At 48.5% G+C, this 17,341-nt stretch overlaps 1 protein-coding gene and 1 long non-coding RNA gene across 4 annotated transcripts in view; one reads left to right on the forward strand and one right to left on the reverse strand.

Annotated features, from left to right (window-relative positions):
• LOC112544435 (uncharacterized) overlaps nucleotides 1-7,485 on the reverse strand; it is a 57,410-nt gene extending 49,925 nt beyond the window's left edge. Inside the window, exon 1 of the long non-coding RNA XR_012903686.1 lies at nucleotides 7,349-7,485. This is a non-coding gene — a long non-coding RNA (uncharacterized LOC112544435). The remainder of the gene's footprint in view (nucleotides 1-7,348) is intronic.
• SLC25A22 (solute carrier family 25 member 22) overlaps nucleotides 7,342-17,341 on the forward strand; it is a 93,739-nt gene continuing 83,739 nt past the window's right edge. Inside the window, exon 1 of one of the 3 annotated variants that reach the window (XM_006114865.4) lies at nucleotides 7,342-7,480. The gene's annotated coding sequence lies outside the window, so the exon portion shown is untranslated. Of the gene's footprint in view, nucleotides 7,481-7,538; nucleotides 7,660-9,475; nucleotides 9,635-17,341 lie in introns of those variants that run through there. The other 2 variants (XM_075928251.1, XM_075928250.1) reach the window with 2 other exon arrangements.

Consider the following 17,341-nt stretch of genomic DNA (forward strand, 5'->3'; position numbering starts at 1 on the left):
TCCTGACAGTTAGCTGGGGGTAGGGGCACTGCTACTGAGAGAAAGGATGAGCTCAGGGGAGCTTACAGAGAGGAATTATAGAAATCTGAAAATCAGAATGTTTAATGTACATTGAGGCTATGTCTACACTATAATGTTCTATCGGAAAAAGGTATCCCGGAAAAACCCCGTAGTACACATGGCCTGAGTGTGTAAGTTACAGGCATGAGCTGTTGAGGGCAAAAATCTTAACAAGTAACCCATTGAATCCATTTTTTTTTCCTTAGCTTGACCTGACAGTGTTCCCTTGAAACATTTATGGTCTGATTCAGTGCCTATGGACACATGTGGAAAGAACTTTAGGGCGATGATCTTAAACACAGTAACACCCTTTAGAAAAATCAAATCCTTTTCAAAGTTGCTACTGATCTTTAAGCTTTCCTTTGTACAGAATGGTTTAAAATTTCTCTCTAGGCAGTCAGAAGAAAGAATTCACATTCGCTTAGAACAGGAAACCTTGGCAACAGCTTAGGACTGGCTGACTATGCATCCTCTTTCCTCGGTTTTTCTTTTCTTTTCAGCGGATAGAGGAAGTGGGATGCTTGCAACATGCAGGTTTCAGACCCAGCTTGAAATGGGCTGACTTTTTATGTGGTGGAGCCAAACCCCCCCCCCCCAAAAAAACCAATGCCTGTAGTATGAAGGGAATGCTTTAAATCAGAACCGTTTTAATCCCTTGCTTGTTAAATGAAAGTACATAAAGTACATCTGTTCCACTGGATGACAGTTGCAATTAGGGATGTAAAATCCTATTTAATTGGTTAACCAGTTAACTATAATGTTTAACCAGTTAACCAATACTCCCCCCTCTCACTGTGGCTAGGGTGTCCCCCCTGCTTTGGAGAGGGGATGCTCCAGCCCCCACTGCTTAACTGGGACCAGAAAGCCTCCCCTGTGAAGGTTAACCATTCACATCCCTAACTGCAATAAAAAATAATGTCCTCGGGGCAGTGTATATGCCGAGCACAATTCATGGAACCAAATGTGGCCAAATAGATTTACAGCATTTAAAAGTGCATGGCACCTTAACAAAGATCTCAAAGCGCTTCATGTACATGATTCCCACCTTCTCGGTGTGCATCTCTCTCTCTAGGGCGGGGACTAAAAGCTTCTACACCAGGGCTTCTGCCCCTCCCCCCAGCATACAAAAAAGGCTCCATGGCCCACTTGTGCCCCAACAACTGCTTTTCTGCATACAAAAGCCAGGAGGAGCCTTAGGGGCAGCAAACAGGACACCTGACTAGAGCCCACACCAGCTTTCAGCTTCAGCCCCAAGTTAGTCTGGTCACACGGCTGCATCTCTATCACTGTTCTACATGCAAGGCACTACGTTTAGCCGTTTGGAATGGAAATCCATCAACCATATGAAAAAACTTGCATTGTTTCAGCTAGCCCCAAGGTGTGGAACTTTGGCTTTCTGTCCTGGGCCCTAGGTAGTCTAATGCCAACCCTGCTTGGCGGCCCCCCACAAACCTGCTCTCTGCCCCAGGGAGCCTTGGACTGCTGCTTTGAGAACCACTTCTCTAGACTGTATTTCCTCCTGCTCTGCCCAGCCTCCTTTTTCCTGTTCTAACAACCTCCCGTCACTTCTGGCCATAAGCCCTTGACGATAACTAACTCCTCTCCCTCCTTTGTGTGCTGGCATCTCAAATATTTGCAATCTCTTATCATGTCCTCACCACGGGTCCCTCCTTCCTGTTGCCTAGTGGTCCCTTTCCCTACTGATCAGTTAGCTTGCATTCTCCCACACTGAGGCTTCATTTCTAGGGCTGCTAGAATTTTTTTTCAAAATTCAGTATTTTCCAGTAAAAAAGAAGAGACACGTTTCTCACAAAAACGTACCCAGTTTTTGACCAGCTCTCTTAGTTTCTTACTTATTTGACCCAGAGCTCAGGAACAGTAATGGGAAGAATTCAGAAGGACTTCAGTGGGTATGGGTTCAAACCCCAAGTCCCCGCGTACTATTTCTCTGTCCACATCACCACTAAATTCAGCATCAGCTCTGAATGTCATTAATATGCTGTTTCACACCCAAACTGTTAACTAATAAACAGGACTTAACAGCTATGCTTGCCGCTGCTCCCTTGATACACTGCTGTTTATAGCTCTCCAACTGGATTTGCTCAGTTTTCAATCCACGTGACAGTGCCAGCAGGATTCATTGCTGAGGTAAGTCTTTGAGAGAGAGGCTGATTTTGCTCTCACTTCCAGGGATGTAAATCAGGACTAAATTCACTGCCCATGCAGTTGCACTGAATGGTAGGGCTAAGCAGAGAACTAGGAACACAGGGGATGGAATATAGCGTGGGTTTCAGTAAGGCAATTCGATTTGAAGAAGCAATCCAATTTGTCTGGCACTACTGTGCTTCTGAAGCACGCGCTGTGTATGGCTCACCTGGTGTGTCACATGAGGGGGGTCTGATCAATAACTCACATGCCAATTGTCTTTGCTCTGCATACCATGCTGCTTTTCTACAGAGCCAAATCCAGCCTGTAAGCGCGTTTGCAGGGCTGTCTTGTGGTCCCTTTCCGCCTCCTCAGCATTGATCTAAGTGCTGTTATTCTCAGCACATGATAATTGTGAGAAAATCAAACTCCATCTGTTCCAATTAAAAAATAGGGGCAAAAAAAATCAACAGGAAACTTCACTGGCTAAACACTGCTTGCCACCATCTCTGCTTTGCTAAAGAAACTGGTACTCCAGAGAGTTGCAAAAAGTAAATCTACCATTGTGGCAAGATCTGCCAGGCAGTGCTTAATTGGTGCCAGGGCTTAGCCCCAATATCTCTAGGTTTGGCAGTTCACTGTAGGGATGTAAAATCCTCTTTATTCGGTTAACTGTTTAACCATAATAGTTAACCCATTAAATGCAATATCTAACCGGTTAGCCAATTAACAGGGGAATGGACAGGGAACCATCTCCCCACCCCCTACATGCTACGCCCAGACCGGAGTGCCCTCCACCACCACCACGGACAGGGCCTGTTCTGGCCGGCTGGAGCATCTGTGCCCACAATGAGCCCTGTGGGGCTGGAGCAGCCCCCTGCCCAAGTTGGGTGGGGAGCTTTTCCAGTAACTATTCACATCCCTATTCACAGCTCCAGCATCTCTGCGCTTGCTGCATCAGTTATGAATTAAGAAAATTGCTTGAGCCCCAGAACCTCATTCATTACAAATTAGGTGCTGCTGCCAGTCATCCCAGTGGGTCACCAGTTAGCCGACGGATGTAAACAAAAGTCACCTCTGACATCAACAGACCAAGAGACAAATTCCAGTGTCAGGCACATACCAGTGCAAACCTGAAGTCGCTCCACTGGCATCACTCTCAGTTTACACCGTTGGAATTGACAGCAAAATCTCTCCGAGGAAGCTTTTGATCAATATATAACATACGCCCATTGGTTTAGTAGGCAAGAAGTTTTCCAGTGATCAGCTAGAGGTTCTGAATTTTGCCAGAAGGGTGGTTCCATTATTCTATCGTCTTTTACAGATTTTTGTTTCTCTTAATATTTGTTCTATTTTCTAGGGATTGAAATTTGGTTTACTGGATAGATAGTTGACATTGGTGACGCTGACCTGTGGGTTTGGCAAAAGCATAACTAAATGTTCAGGGCAGGTATTAAGAAATGGGTGGAGCAGAGTAGAACCTATTGACCTATTCTTAGCCACAGAAGGTTCTAAAGAATCATAGAATGATAGGTTTGGAAGAGACCCCATGAGGTCACTGAGTCCAACCCTCTTCCCAAAGCAGGACCAACCCCAACTAAATCATCCCAGCCATGGCTTTGTCAAGCCGGGACTTAAAAACCTGTAGGGATAGAGATTCCACCACCACCCTAGATAACCCATCCCAGTGCTTCATCACCCTCCTAGTGAAACAGTTTTTCCTAATATCCAAACTAGACCTCTCCCCTGCAACTTGAGACCATTGCTCCTTGTTCTGCCATCTGTCACCCCTGAGAACAGCTTCTCTCCATCCTCTCTGGAACCTCCCTTCAAAAGTTGAAGGCTGCTATCAAATCCCTGCTCACCCTTCTCCTCTGCAGACTAAATAAGCCCAAATCCCACAGCCTCTCCTCATAGGTCATGTGCTCCAGCCTCATAGGCATTTTTGTTGCCTTCCCCTGGACTCTCTCCAATTTGTCTACCTCCTTTCTGTAGTAGGCCCCCCAGAATTGCACACAATACTGTACACCCGATACGGCCTCACCAGTGCTGAATAAAGGGGAATAATCCCTTCCCTCTATCTGCTGGAAATGCTCCTACTAACGCACCCCAATATGCCGTTAGCCTTTTTGGCTACAAGGAGTAAGAACATACTGTTGCCTCGTATCCAGCTTCTCATCCACTGTAAAGAATTTAGGGCACACATGATGTGTCCTTGGAAAACAATGACAGGCCTGAAACAGAGACAGACTCCAGTGTTAGGGCTCCAGCTTGAATTCTCCTATTGTAGGGGGTGAGTAACTCTCATGAATTTCAGGGCTGTGAGAACATGCTCTGTACCCTCCAGTAGGGGATCAGTGTTTTGGTTCACAGTCTGAGGCCCTGACCGTTAGTCGAACTTCTCAGCAGCCACAGCCCATGAGGGCCGTGCACGTCCCAGAGGAGAAGACAGCTGTATGCTACGCCTGCATCTTTGAGCCCTTGGGGCTGCCCAGCCCAAAGCAGCCACTGGAGCTGTTCTAATGTGTACAAGGGCTGCAAGAGTCCCAATTCCTCAGCCCAGAAGAGCTGGAGGTGAGAGCAGTTTGGCTGTATCCCAGCACACCTCTATGCCAAGGACACAAAGGGGAGGAGCAGTGAGGGGCTGTTATATCAGCCCTGTAATACCCAGAGGATATCAGCCCTGTAATACCCAGAGGAATTTCAAGGTGGGGAGACCCAGATCCTTTATCCTGCAGCCTAAGAGGCTACATTCACCCCAGATTTGCTGGGCTGGGCAAGATGCAGCCTGGGGGCCGGATCCAGCCCACCCAACGCATTGATCTGTCTGACAGACTGCATCTGGCTGCCTGCTATTCATACTCTTCTTCTCACACCACAGTATTTCCAGACGGTAGCTCAGGCAGTGGGATCCTATTGAAATAGCTCATGACTCCCAATCATGGTGCTACCCTGGCAGGGGCTGGAGCTACAACCCCTTTAAAAAGCTGCAACAACCTCCGGCAGCTGCCAGGCAACAGGGTAGCAGCAGGACTGGGAGCTCTTTGCTGTGTTTTTAGTTCAAAGGCTCCATCCCCAAACAACTCAACAATTCAAAGTCCCCAGCCCTGCCTCTTCCAACCCATGCCACCCCCCCTTCCAGCAGTGGAGCTGGCCCATGGCCATGTACCAAAATTCATTAAGTGGCCGCATTGCAAAAATGAATGCCAACCCCTGCCTTCTGGGGAGAAGCAGGAGTCCGTAGATGCCCTCTTCCCTTTTGAAATGGTGACTAAGTCCCATCAGTCAGGATAGGATTTACTGCTTATTACTCAGAATAAACTGGCACTACTCAGGCACCTCACCCTCAACTTTTTTTGGTCTCTTCAGTCGAATAGTGCACAGAACTAGACCCTGACTCCTATTGTCTCTGCCTCGCACCAACAGTACCAGGATCAATTGGGACACTTGCCTAGCCAGGGTGAAGGATGCCAACCTGTGGCACTCCCTACTGCAGGATATCAAGATGACTTTGTGTCTTGCCAGTTTTAGGGCTGTATCCCAAACAAAAGCTGCATGGCATTTAGATTGGGCCCTTCATTGCAAAAAGCTCCTCTTGACAAAGCTTTCTCAGTAGAGTCAGTAGCACCTTGCTTGGTGAGTTTTCATTTTGCCTTAGAAGCCTTCCTCTGAAGAAGGCCTGTAAAATAAGACCTCAGTGAAGGAACCTTTGTTGTATTACAGTGGCTATCAGAGGTCTTGACTCTGACCAGCCCCTTATAATGCCAGATGTTGCACAGACATATAATGAAAGACAGACCTGGACCCAATGAGTTCACCGTATAAATAGAAAGGAAGGATGGAGGCTCGAAGGAAGTACCATTATTCTCATTTTGCAGAGAGAGACTAAAAAGCCAGATTCCTGAAAGTAGCTAGATGCCTACCTCAAATTGCTTTCTACAAGAGAGAGGCACCAGCTACCTTTGAGGACTTGCCTTTGGTCCTACCAGACAAGTGTAGTAAACCAGGAATTGAACCTGTCCCCTGAGTGCCATTCAGGGCCAGATTAACCATTAGGCTAATGAGGCTATAGCTTTAGGCCCTTCTATTCTTCAGGCCCTCCTGCTGTGGTAGGCCAAGTGAGGGCGGGGGAGCGACAGGGTTCCAGAAGGCAGAAGCACTGAGTGAGCTGCAGCTGGATGGAGCAACAAAGGGGCAAGGGTCAGGGTGCCAGCTGTCTCTGCTGCTACTCAGCTCTCCTCCTATTTTACAGAAATATGACGACTTCATAATTTTTTTAGCAATACGTACTTCATACTTTGGCCCTTCCCTCCCATTAGCCTTAGGCCCCCTATAGCCCAATCCAGCCCTGCTCCCACCCGGTGCATTGATCACGAGTCTGTTTGTCCCTTCAGCTGGCCCAGTGCCTACCTGACTGGTGAAATGATGCTGAGGGGCACCCCAGAAAGTGGTTGATTCAACCAGACAATGTACCAAGCACATCTGGGCTATGTCTACACTGGCGGGTTCTTGTGCAAGAGTTCCTATGCAAGAGCTCTTGCACAAGAACACATCCACACTGCCATGTGCTTTTGTGCAAGATCATCCATGGCAGTGTGGACGCTCTCTTGCGCAAGAAAGCTCTGATGGCCATTTTAGCCATAAGGCTTTCTTGCGCCAGAAATCCCTGCTCCGACACTGCCCTCTTGCGCAAGAGAGCTTACACTTGTTAGAAAAGAGCGTAGCTCTTCTGCAAGAAGCCCTCTATTCCCACGCTTTACTGTAAATCTTCTTGCGCAAGAGTGGGAGGGCAGTGTGGATGCTCTGGATTTATACAATGAGCTGATTTGCTGCAGATCAGCTCAGTTCATCCTTCATCCTCTCTCCTCAATAACATTCTCCTGATTTTTCCTGAAAACAACCCATCTCTGAGCCTCTCTAAGTCACTGGAGTCAGGAGCTATTCCCCAAAGTGGGTTCAGCTAACCACCTGTCCTCCTATGCAGCCTTAGGAGCTAGCGCACTAATTGAACAGGTGCTGAGGAGAGAAAAGCAGAGTTCAGCTGCCTGTGAATCACTCTCCCACAGCCTATGCTAATCTGGGCACCACCCACTTTTGCAGCCAGAACCGGCGCTTTATGGCAGGAGTGCAGGGCATGACTCACCCCCCGAGAATGCAGCAGGTATCCACGTTCAGCCTCTCTGATGCTGCCTCAGCCGCTGCAGGGGGCATGTGACGCAACCCCGGGCTGGTGGGAAGTCTGAACCCAGCCGGCGCGTTTACACGTGCGCCCAGTGTAAGTACAGGTCGCCCGGGCTCGCAGAACGAGTGAGCTGCTGGCGTCAGAGGGAAAGCAAGGAATGGAGTTAGCAGGAAAAGCCGCTTCCAGTGAGAGCCCAGCCGGCCACGTCTCCCTCCCCCGGATCCGGGGAAGAGCTGTGTCCCCTTCCTGGGCAGCTTCTGCTGAACAAAAAGGCAGGACAGTTTCCAGACAAGGGGGTTGCTCTGGGCGGGTGGGTCCCCACGTGTTCGGTCCCGGTGCTGTTTCTTTAAGAGGATTGTGTTCTGATGGCTGAGACGCTACTTACTGTTTCTTGCCCCCCCCCCCCATCCCCAAAGAAACAGCCCTCTTTCCCCCCCACCCCCGCCCCGTGGGATGGGGCCCTCCGATCCCGTTCAGTCCGGCTTTACTGGGAGAAGACCTTTCAGAACCCCTGAAAGGCCTTGACAGCCAGGACTGGCTCATCCCCTTCTGTTGAGACAGCAGGGTAAGTCTTCATGATGCTGCTGCATTGCACTTTGCTGAGGTTTTGTTGGGACACGCTGCTTTTATGTCATGATGGATTATTTAGTCCGCCTCGGGGCGTGGAGCTGGATTGGGCTTCTCAAGGTCCCTTGCAGGGCTACACTTTTACAACTAGCTGTCAGGAAGGGTCAGAATAATGTCCTGAAATTGCAGGCTGTGAGCCGCCAAAGGGGAATTGTGTGCTGCTGTGCACATCCAGAATTCATGTCCACCGCAGATCTTTTTGTTCCCCTGATCTCCTGATTTTTTTTTGGGGGGGGGGAGAGAAAAGGGAAGCTCTGGGAAGGGTGTCACACTCTCAAAAGCAGCAATCCTCTGTGGGTGCATCAGGTTGGGCATTGGAAGGAGCCACATAAGTCGCTGCTGGGGGACAGGGCTGGCATGGGTGTGAGATTCTGGCTCACTATTCTAGTGTCTGGCATGGAGGCTGGGGAAGGAGGTTTCTGGTGCAGGCTTCCTTATGCTGTGTCAGGGTTGGGCACAAGTTTGTGCCCTGGCAGAGGGAGGTCTGCTGAATGATCCCCATGTCCATAGAGCCAGTGGCTCGAGCTCCCCATTCTGCATCCCTTTCCACCATTGCTGCGCCTGGTTGTGTTTACTCACATGGCCAGTCAGTGCAAATTCTTCTTGTGTAGCTCTGAAAACATCCTGTAGCCCTGCCCTGGAAGGATCACTGGAGCTACCCAAAATCCTTCCCAGGGTGATTTTGAGGACCCCCTACAGGCCAGGGCTACACCCCAAGGCCCTGTATGTGGCTGCTGGTTGAACTGAGTGACATTTTTGGTATAAAACTTGTCTCTTGGAAAAATGCAGATATGGTGATACCAAAATGTGTTGCAAATGTGTGTTGCTAGGGCCACATTGTTTCAAAAGCGTTAGCATGAAACTCTCTGTGTGTGTGTGTGTGTGTGGGGGGGGGGGGGGTTATGTCAAAATGACTTTGTTTTGAAAACTAGTGGGGTTTTTTTTAAACCACTGAAAAAGGCCACATTCTTTGTGTTGGACCTAACACACAATTGCCTCCCCCTCTGACTTTCTAGATTTGCCAGCAAGAAGAAAACCCCCATTTTTTGACTCAGCCCCAGTGGTGGGTGCTTAGCCCCTGAAATCTTGAGGCGCCATGGCATGGTGCCAGTCTCCTGGGCTGCTCAATAGCTCTGTGCATACATGCCCTGTCCTTGTGTGGTGGGCATTTCTGTCAAAGGCACTGTAGAAGAGGAGGATTCCCCCCCCCCCTTCCTCCTGCCCCCCCCAGCTCTTCCTTAAGCAGAGACACGTGCTTGGGAGAGGGGCGACTAACCCAGATGCCCGCTGGAGGCCTGAGCAGTCTCATGCTACTGCAGCAGCAATGCGCCCATGGTGTGTGTGTGCGCGCGTAGGGGGGGGGGCGATGTTAGTCATGGAGACTTTCTATTGACGTGGACTATTTCACGTGAACCCTCCTGCTGGGGAAGAGGGGAGGGAGGGAGGCTGTCGCTCCGCCAGGCGGCCGAAAGGGGCAGAGCCGAGCTGCCGCTGGGGCTGGGAGAGGAGCCGTGCAGACAGACCTGCTTTTGCGCTAGTGAAAGGGAAAGCCAGCCCGAGGAACGCAGGGAGCTTGCTGCTTCCCCAGCCCCATCCCAGGCTGCTGCAGCAGGAGACCCGGTAAGGGCCATTGAGCGCGCCCCCCCCCCCTCGCCTTTCTGCAGCCTCCCCCGGGATGCCGCCGCTTGGCTCGGGGGCTGGGAGGCGCATCCCGGTCCGTGTTGCAGCCTCCCTCTCGCCAGCCGCGGGACCCGGCGTTCCCCTTGCAACGCTGCGCTCAGCGCTGGGGCTGGCGAGCGGCTGTGCATTGGCCTGCAGGCTGCTTTCTCCCTCCAGGGCAGAGAGGCGCGGTGGGATCGCTGCCATTGGCTGCCTTGAACACTTCGGCTGCTTCACCCCCCCCCTTCTATACGCCCCCCCAGGGTGCTGCATCAGGCCCCCTTCTTGGAAACGCTTCTTGCTTCCCATTGACCTGCCTGCCTCGCTACCTGTTTGGAAAGGCTGCGCCCCTGGAGCAGCGAGGAGGAGGCGTGACAGCCCTCCCTCCAGTCGGTGCCGGGCTGGAGAGAGCTGTGCCAATTCATGGTGCTGTTGCTTCCCCAAAACTCACCCCCTCCCCCCCCCAAGAGAAGAGAGGAAACCAGTGACTTGAGCCTGGCGTCTTTCTAGACCTGATTTGTCGCTTTGCTTTTGTTTAGAGAAGTAGTGGTAGGAGGGTGCAACCTTCCATTCGAAGTTTTGCACTGGCCTGCCTGGGGGGGCTGGAAGGTACCCAGTGGTTATGGCGGGGACAGTGAGGTTGACACTGATTTGCTTTGTGACCTTGGGTGGGTCCTTTAATCTCCATGGGTCTCAGGTCCCCATGGATGAGCTGGGAATGACAAAGCTTGTGATCTGATCTATCTCACCACTCTGTGGTGGTGATGCTTAATTGGTGAATGTTTGTAAAGTTCTCTATAGAGTGATGGAAAAACACCCTATGTGCTGGAGGTGGATGTTGGTTTCTTCTAAAGCCATATGCCTTTGATGCTTCCTGACCATCTATCTCAGCAGGCTTTTTTCTTTGCTGAGAGAAGCCTTAACAGAGGCTGGTTAAGACCCTTTGGTTATGGAGACCATTGTCCTTACATCAGTGTAAACTTCTCTGCTGACCTTGCTTCAAGCATAGTACTGCCCCATGCTGTTCCACTCTTACAGCCCCATAGACTGTGGGAATCTGTCCTGCCTTCAAACCAAGGTCTGATGCCAGCTTGGCTCTGTGGGCTGACAGTGTGCATAGGTTTTCAGGGAAAACAAGGCAAAAAAAAGCCTCATGGATTATGCTAAAATTCTCAGACACCCTTAATATGACTTCAGCTATGAACTGAAATTTAGCTATAACAAAATTAATTGATAGTCTATGGGCATGATTCTCCTCTAATTCATGCTGATGTCCCTTTATTGGCCTTAATGGAGTTACTCCTCATGTACCTCAGTGTAAGAGAGCAGAGACTCTGAATGTATCTTGCATTTTTCACTAGTGAGTCCTATAGCTGTAAAAATGTTTTGCGTGTTTCTAGGGTTTTTCATTTGGGGATCTCAAAGCACTTTGTAAGCTTAATTAAGCCTGACAAACACCCCTTTGAGACAAGTCAGTTGTATTATGCCCTGTTATGGATAGGAAAGCAGAAACACCGATGGGCTATGCAACTTACTCAAGGTCATATAGCAAGCTAGTGACGCAGCTAGGAAAATAATCCAGATGTGCTTGCGTCCATTGCTGTACTCCTACCACTGCAAAGTGCTACCTTCTACTAGGTTAAGACTGGCTTTGTGTGTATAGTCTTATAACCTGAACTTTCCAAAGCGCCAGAACTTTCTCAATCAAGGCTTATTATCTTGTTAATTTGTACACCTTGACAGTCTGTTGGAGTCTAGCAAACTTCAGGGCAAAGTGCAGTGATTGGGTTTAAGTCTTTTTATTTATTTAAATTCCTCAATGGATAGAGGCCCTGGTCTGGGATTCAGGACACTTGTGTTTTGTTCTCTGCTACTGACTTGCTGTGTATTCTTGGGTGAGTTGCTTCACTCGTGCTTGGTTCCCCTCCTGTTCTTTCTTTGCCTTGCTGATTCAGATTGTAAGCTCTTTGGGGCAAGGACTGTCTCCTACGCCTGTGTGTGTGTGTGGTTTATGCAGCACCTTGCACAAAGATGCATCAATCTCTGAGTCCCTATTGCATCGATCTAGCCACTGCAGTAATATAGATAACACTGTGCTTGTGGCTGCTATTCCAGGCTGCAACTGCAACGATTCTGATCAATGTTACTCTTTGCAGATAAGCACTCGATGGGTCATCAAAATGAAGTGATAAGTAAGAGATACTTCGGAATCCCACGTGGGAGGTCTCTAGACTTACTTCCTACCCGGCTAACTCCGCTAGGAAGCCTTGAAAGCAAGGCCACAGAAGGCTCCTAATAAAAAGTTATTCTAACCTATGTCCCAGAAAGCCAGTACAAGTCTTTATCTCCCTTGACAGTTGCCCCACACTGAAGTTCTGTCCTTCAGGATTTCAGCTGTGCATTATTTTATTTGCATTGCAGTCCAGCTCAGTGGATTGTGTTATCTTGCATCACCATGTATGTGGGCCTGTTTGTTTGTCAGTGTGACTTGAAGTAAGGCTTATTATGTGAAGACTGACAATGATTACATTATTTGCAAGGGGTGGTAAAATATGGATCAAATCCAGTCGTTGGGCATTCCAGTGTGGGAGCATTATCAAGAAACATCCATGCTCAATTTTTAGATCTAGCAACCTTGTTAATATCCTACCAAGACACCAGAGACCTGGTCAGATTTCCCATCACCATTGTGTGAGGGGAAATGCACAATGTTTGGTAAACCAAATAGGGCTATTCGCTTTCCTCCCTGCCCTCCCTATTTATAGGGAGTGGGTAACTTTTGTGAGATTCCCTGGTCAGCCCAAAGAGCTGGGATTTCTACCTCTGCATTGATACCCTGCTATGTGTCCTGGCTAAAGGGGGGGTTTGAGTAAAATGTTTGGGATTTTATATAGCCTCAAAGTTTGAGGCTGTTGAGTCGTGTGTGTGTGTGTGTGTGTGTGTGTGTGTGTGAGAGAGAGAGTCAGGGGAGTTGGTTGAGGCTGTCTCTAAGGAGAACTTCACTAGTGTACAGGCCTTATATAGGTTTCACATGTATGTTCAGTAGCTCTTGCATCATATCTGTATTGTGAAATACTGCAGAGGGAGAGGTTTCTGGAGTGGGGCGGCAGAGAGGGAAAACATTGTGCGGAGCAGGAGTGGAATGAAAGAGAAGTGCTGGAACCTGAAAGTAAGTGCTGCAGATCCTGTAAACAATTGCTCCCAGTAGAGATGGGGCACAGAGCTTACTACACGGAGTGGTCTTGTGGGAGTGTGTGTACGGGCTGCACAATGGACTAGATAATGTAAATCCCAGAAGTATCAAGTGATCATCTCTTTGCTGCACCCAGCCAACCTGGACCAATAGGAGGTGTCCCAGAGATGGACCTTTGAGAGGGTGTATCCAGGTGTTACACAGGGAGGTGTTACGTTATTTCCTCCCTTCCTTGCCCAGCCACAGGGGATTCTACCATGCGAGCCTGTGAGTCTGGCTCTCCAGCTCAAGTCTTTGGAAGTCCCTGATTAATGCCTGTGGTGTCCCAGAGGATAGTCATCTTGCAGGCTCAGGTGAATCTTCGCCCATCTGACAGCCCTGCCCAGACTTCATCCCCTTAGTGCTAGCAGAAGATACCCCAGAACACAGAGATTTGGAAATTCCCCCAGAACATGGCTGCTGCAGGAAAAGTGGCACTTTTTAATGAAGCCGCTGTGACTAGAGGGCAGTGAGTCTACCTGCCATGGCAAGGGGAAGATCAGGCCCCACATCCATGCCACCTAAGTGTGGACTGTGCTCACCTGAGCAACCGGGCAGTGAGGATTTCTGAGACACCCTGCCAGCCTGGCTCTCACTTCAGCTAACAATATTTCCTTTTCCGGGCCCTCTGGCTCAAGTAGGTCTCACTCACTGGGTCACCTTGGGAAAGACCAGTGTCCAGAGACTCCACTTTCAGCACTTCTTCCCCCCCCTTTCCTCCAAACAGCTCCCCAGATACCTGAGGGTACATCTAGACTACAGGCTTCTGTCGACAGAGTGCATCTAGGCTACAGCCAGTTCTGTTGACAAAGCAAGTTGCGTTGTTGACAGACCCTAGACACTCTCTTTTGAAAAAGCACAGTGTGGATGCAATAGTGCCTCTTATCAATAGAACTCTGTTGACAAAAGGCATTATTCCTCGTAGCATGAGGTTTACTGCCGTCGACAAAACTGCCGCATTCTGTCGACTTACTGTCGACAGAACTTGGCGGTAGTGTAGACGCAGTTAGGGTTTTGTTGACAAAACTATGTAGTATAGACACACCGCCATATCTGGGCATCGCTCCATTCATCTCTCTTTAGAGCATCTCAGGTGCTATTTTACCCAAGGGAAAGAATTTTAATCACAATTGTTTTCCTTACTCCCCTTGATCACAAACTTCTGGTGCTTTCCCTGCATTCTTAAAATAGCCACACAGGAAGGGAATACAGTAGCTCCCACAGACAGTCCTTCAGCTTGGTATCTGCAGCAGGGACTATGATTTATAAGCTGCAAGACCTGCTAAGGTGCAGTAATAGGGGAAAATATAACCACGTGGCCTTTGTTGACTTAAACCTCTGAATTTTTGAACCATTCAGGGACCTGCCTGGTGTAAATTAGAGCAGCATCAGTGCTACTCCAGCATATGTTCTGTTTCCCATGGCCTCTGAGAAATAGACTGTCCATAGCACAATATACCCTGGCTCTTCAGCGCATTTCTGATCTCCCGTCCCCGAGGAGTGTTGGAACAGAGCTAGAGGTGTGTTTTCAGTGGGCTGTCTGCACCCACTTTAAGGTTGCTCATGTATGCTACTATAATGGCATAAAAGGTCATAAGCAGAAATGTGAGTCAGGCCACCTGTGGTGGGTAAAGCTAGAGGCCTACGTTTGTGAAGAGAGACCTTCAAAATACTTGGTGAGGTTGTCACAAGCTGTGGAGATAGTGGGTTAACAAGCTCTGGCTTGGAATGCTCAGGGCTAGCCAAACTCTCGAGTGAGCGCACTTAGCATATTGTATACATTTACAGTCGAACATAACAGCCTGTTCAGGGTCATCTCCCTTATTTCTCATTCTCTGGACCATTTCTTCCAAGACAGGCACTCTCACCCCCTTTGACTTGCCCCCTAGAAATGGCTCAGCCCACCGCTGGTGGCCCAGGGATGGAGGAAGGATCCACAGTTGGTGTAAATAGACATGATTCTATGGAATTCAATAGAGCAACTCCTATTTGCACTGCTGAGGTGCTGATTTATAATCTCAGAACCATTAATCTACATTAAAGGACAAATAAAAATCCAAATCATATAGAAAGAGAATATTATTTTCATGATTGGGCCTGTCTGGGTTTTGAGTGCCAAATGTTACAACTGCCTGTGTAACCTTTATATCTACTCCTTGTATATATCCAGTCTGGCAGACTTTAATTTGAGGAATATTATACATTAGATGCTTTTCTTTCTATGAATATATATAAGATGCCATGTGTATGTGTAATTATATTTTTTCTCTTGTAATTGCATTAATATTGATAAGTGTCCCATATCTATTGACTTAAGACACTTTATATATTTTTTTTCTTCCTCCAGCATGAATTCTAATAACTCTGTCAGGAGCTGTGTGTTATACTAATGCCACTTTTCTTAGGCACACTTCAGAGAATGGGGCAATTAACTACCAAGCTAACTTAGGTGGTCACATATGAATAGCGTATGTTTTCTTAGGTGCATTGCAGATGCTCAGATGCTAGGGAGGTAAAAAAAGGAGTTAATTAGGTAATATGTAACTATGAAAAATCTTAATGGTTACACACTGCCGGCTCTGAAATATGAAGCCTACACTGTGGAGCCCACAGTGCGGTTGGCTCTCTGGGAGAGGGAGCAGTTGCTAGCTTCACTACCTAGCAGCTGGATGTGCAGCAGGCTACACAGTATAAGTGGGTTGGCAGACAGTTCCCTGGGGGGGCTTTTAAGCCAGCTCCTAGTGCTCACTGACTCCTGCCAACTCCTGGGGAGCTGACTGCTGCCCCGCACTCCTGCTCCCAGCCCTGCTTTCAGGGAGACACCTGCCACTGCTCTGAGGGCTCTGATACAGACCCAGCGGCATGGGATGGCAGCTAGGTCCCCTGGAGTGGGTTCGGGAGCCAGCATGTAATCATTACGGTAACTGATAAGCTCGTGCTTATTGGTAAACTGTTTAAACAGTTACGCAATTACATCCCTATCAGATATTACGGTTATGTCACGTCTATACTTACCCACTGAGTGATGTTCTGGAGTGTCGATCTTCTGGCGTTCATTTTAGTGGGTCTAACTGGCTAAATTGAACATTGAGGTCACCCCCATTGATGCTAGTCGATGCTCCTATTCCCCATGAAGACAGGAGTGTTTCTCTATCCACTGCGAGGATGGTGCCAAAATTCAGATTAAGGTACATCAACTCCAGCTACACAATTAATGTAGCTGGAGTTGTGTATTTTAATTCAAACTTATCCCCTAGTGTAGCCCTGGCCTAGGATGTTGTTGACCTTACACAAATCTAGATAGAGGTAGATGGTTACCCAGGCATTTACCTGGAAAGTGAAATGAGCTACAAATGGCAGCATGGTTTTCACTATTACTTCATGTTGTGTGTTTAATATATAGCATGATGTGCATCAGAATGGCTTACTGTGTGTTTTTTCATGTAAATTAGGGATGTAATAGTGTAGTTAATTAACTGATAAGCAAAAGCTTATTGGTTAATGCTATTCACTACACACATTTTTCTCACCCTCCTCCCCGCACTAGTAATTTTTTTAGCAGGCTGGCCAGCAGCCTGGGTCAGTCCTGGCTTGTGTTGGGTCCAGGACCTACCTCGCTGCGGCTCTACATTTAAAGTTAATGAGGAGCCGGGTGGGCAGGCAGCCCAGCTTATACCAGGTCCAGTGGCTCAACTCCTCCCCCCACTCCAAGACAGGGGCTGCTGCCAGCCCATGCTGCTGCCTCTGTCAGAGGCAGCAGTGCGGGGTGACAGGCAGCCGGTCCGTGAGGGGAGCTGGTTTTAAACTGGCTCCTCTTGTGGACCAGCTCCTGCCTGGTATCCCGCGCTGCTGCCTCTGATACTGAGGCAGCAGCGCGGAATGGCAGGGTGCTCCTCGGGAGTGGGGCTGGAGTGCACTGGGTTCACTCTGAGTAACTGATAATCAGTCGAGTAACTGATAGGAATTCATGAGGTTACTCAACTATTCAATTATCCCATATTTGACATCCCTAATGTAAATTACATTCAAGGACTGTCTGGCCTTTCTGGGGTAAGACCAATTAGTACAAATAGCAACTTTGCCTGTCTGAACTGGTGCAACTATACTGATGGTTATAGTGAGGGAAAATACTCAGTGTAGACAAGGCCTAAACTTTTCTCCTCCCAGAATTTTACTTTCTGCAGGATGAAATTTTCTTGTGATCAGATCTGTCTGTGTAGCTGTTCCCTACAGAAGTCATAAACCCTGTGGGAGGAAACTGGAGTGAGCTCTACCACTGGTCCAACCTACTTGTGAATTTTCACAGGTACCAGACTTGTGAATTTTCACAGGTACCAGACAGTAAGACTGTAATAATGAACAAAGTAGGTAAGTGAAGGAAGGCAGGGGGTGTGAGAGTGCTCACTTATCTGATTCCACAACACACTCTGCCAGGC

Source organism: Pelodiscus sinensis, chromosome 4, assembly GCF_049634645.1.
Source record: "Pelodiscus sinensis isolate JC-2024 chromosome 4, ASM4963464v1, whole genome shotgun sequence".
Lineage (NCBI taxonomy): Eukaryota > Metazoa > Chordata > Testudines > Trionychidae > Pelodiscus > Pelodiscus sinensis.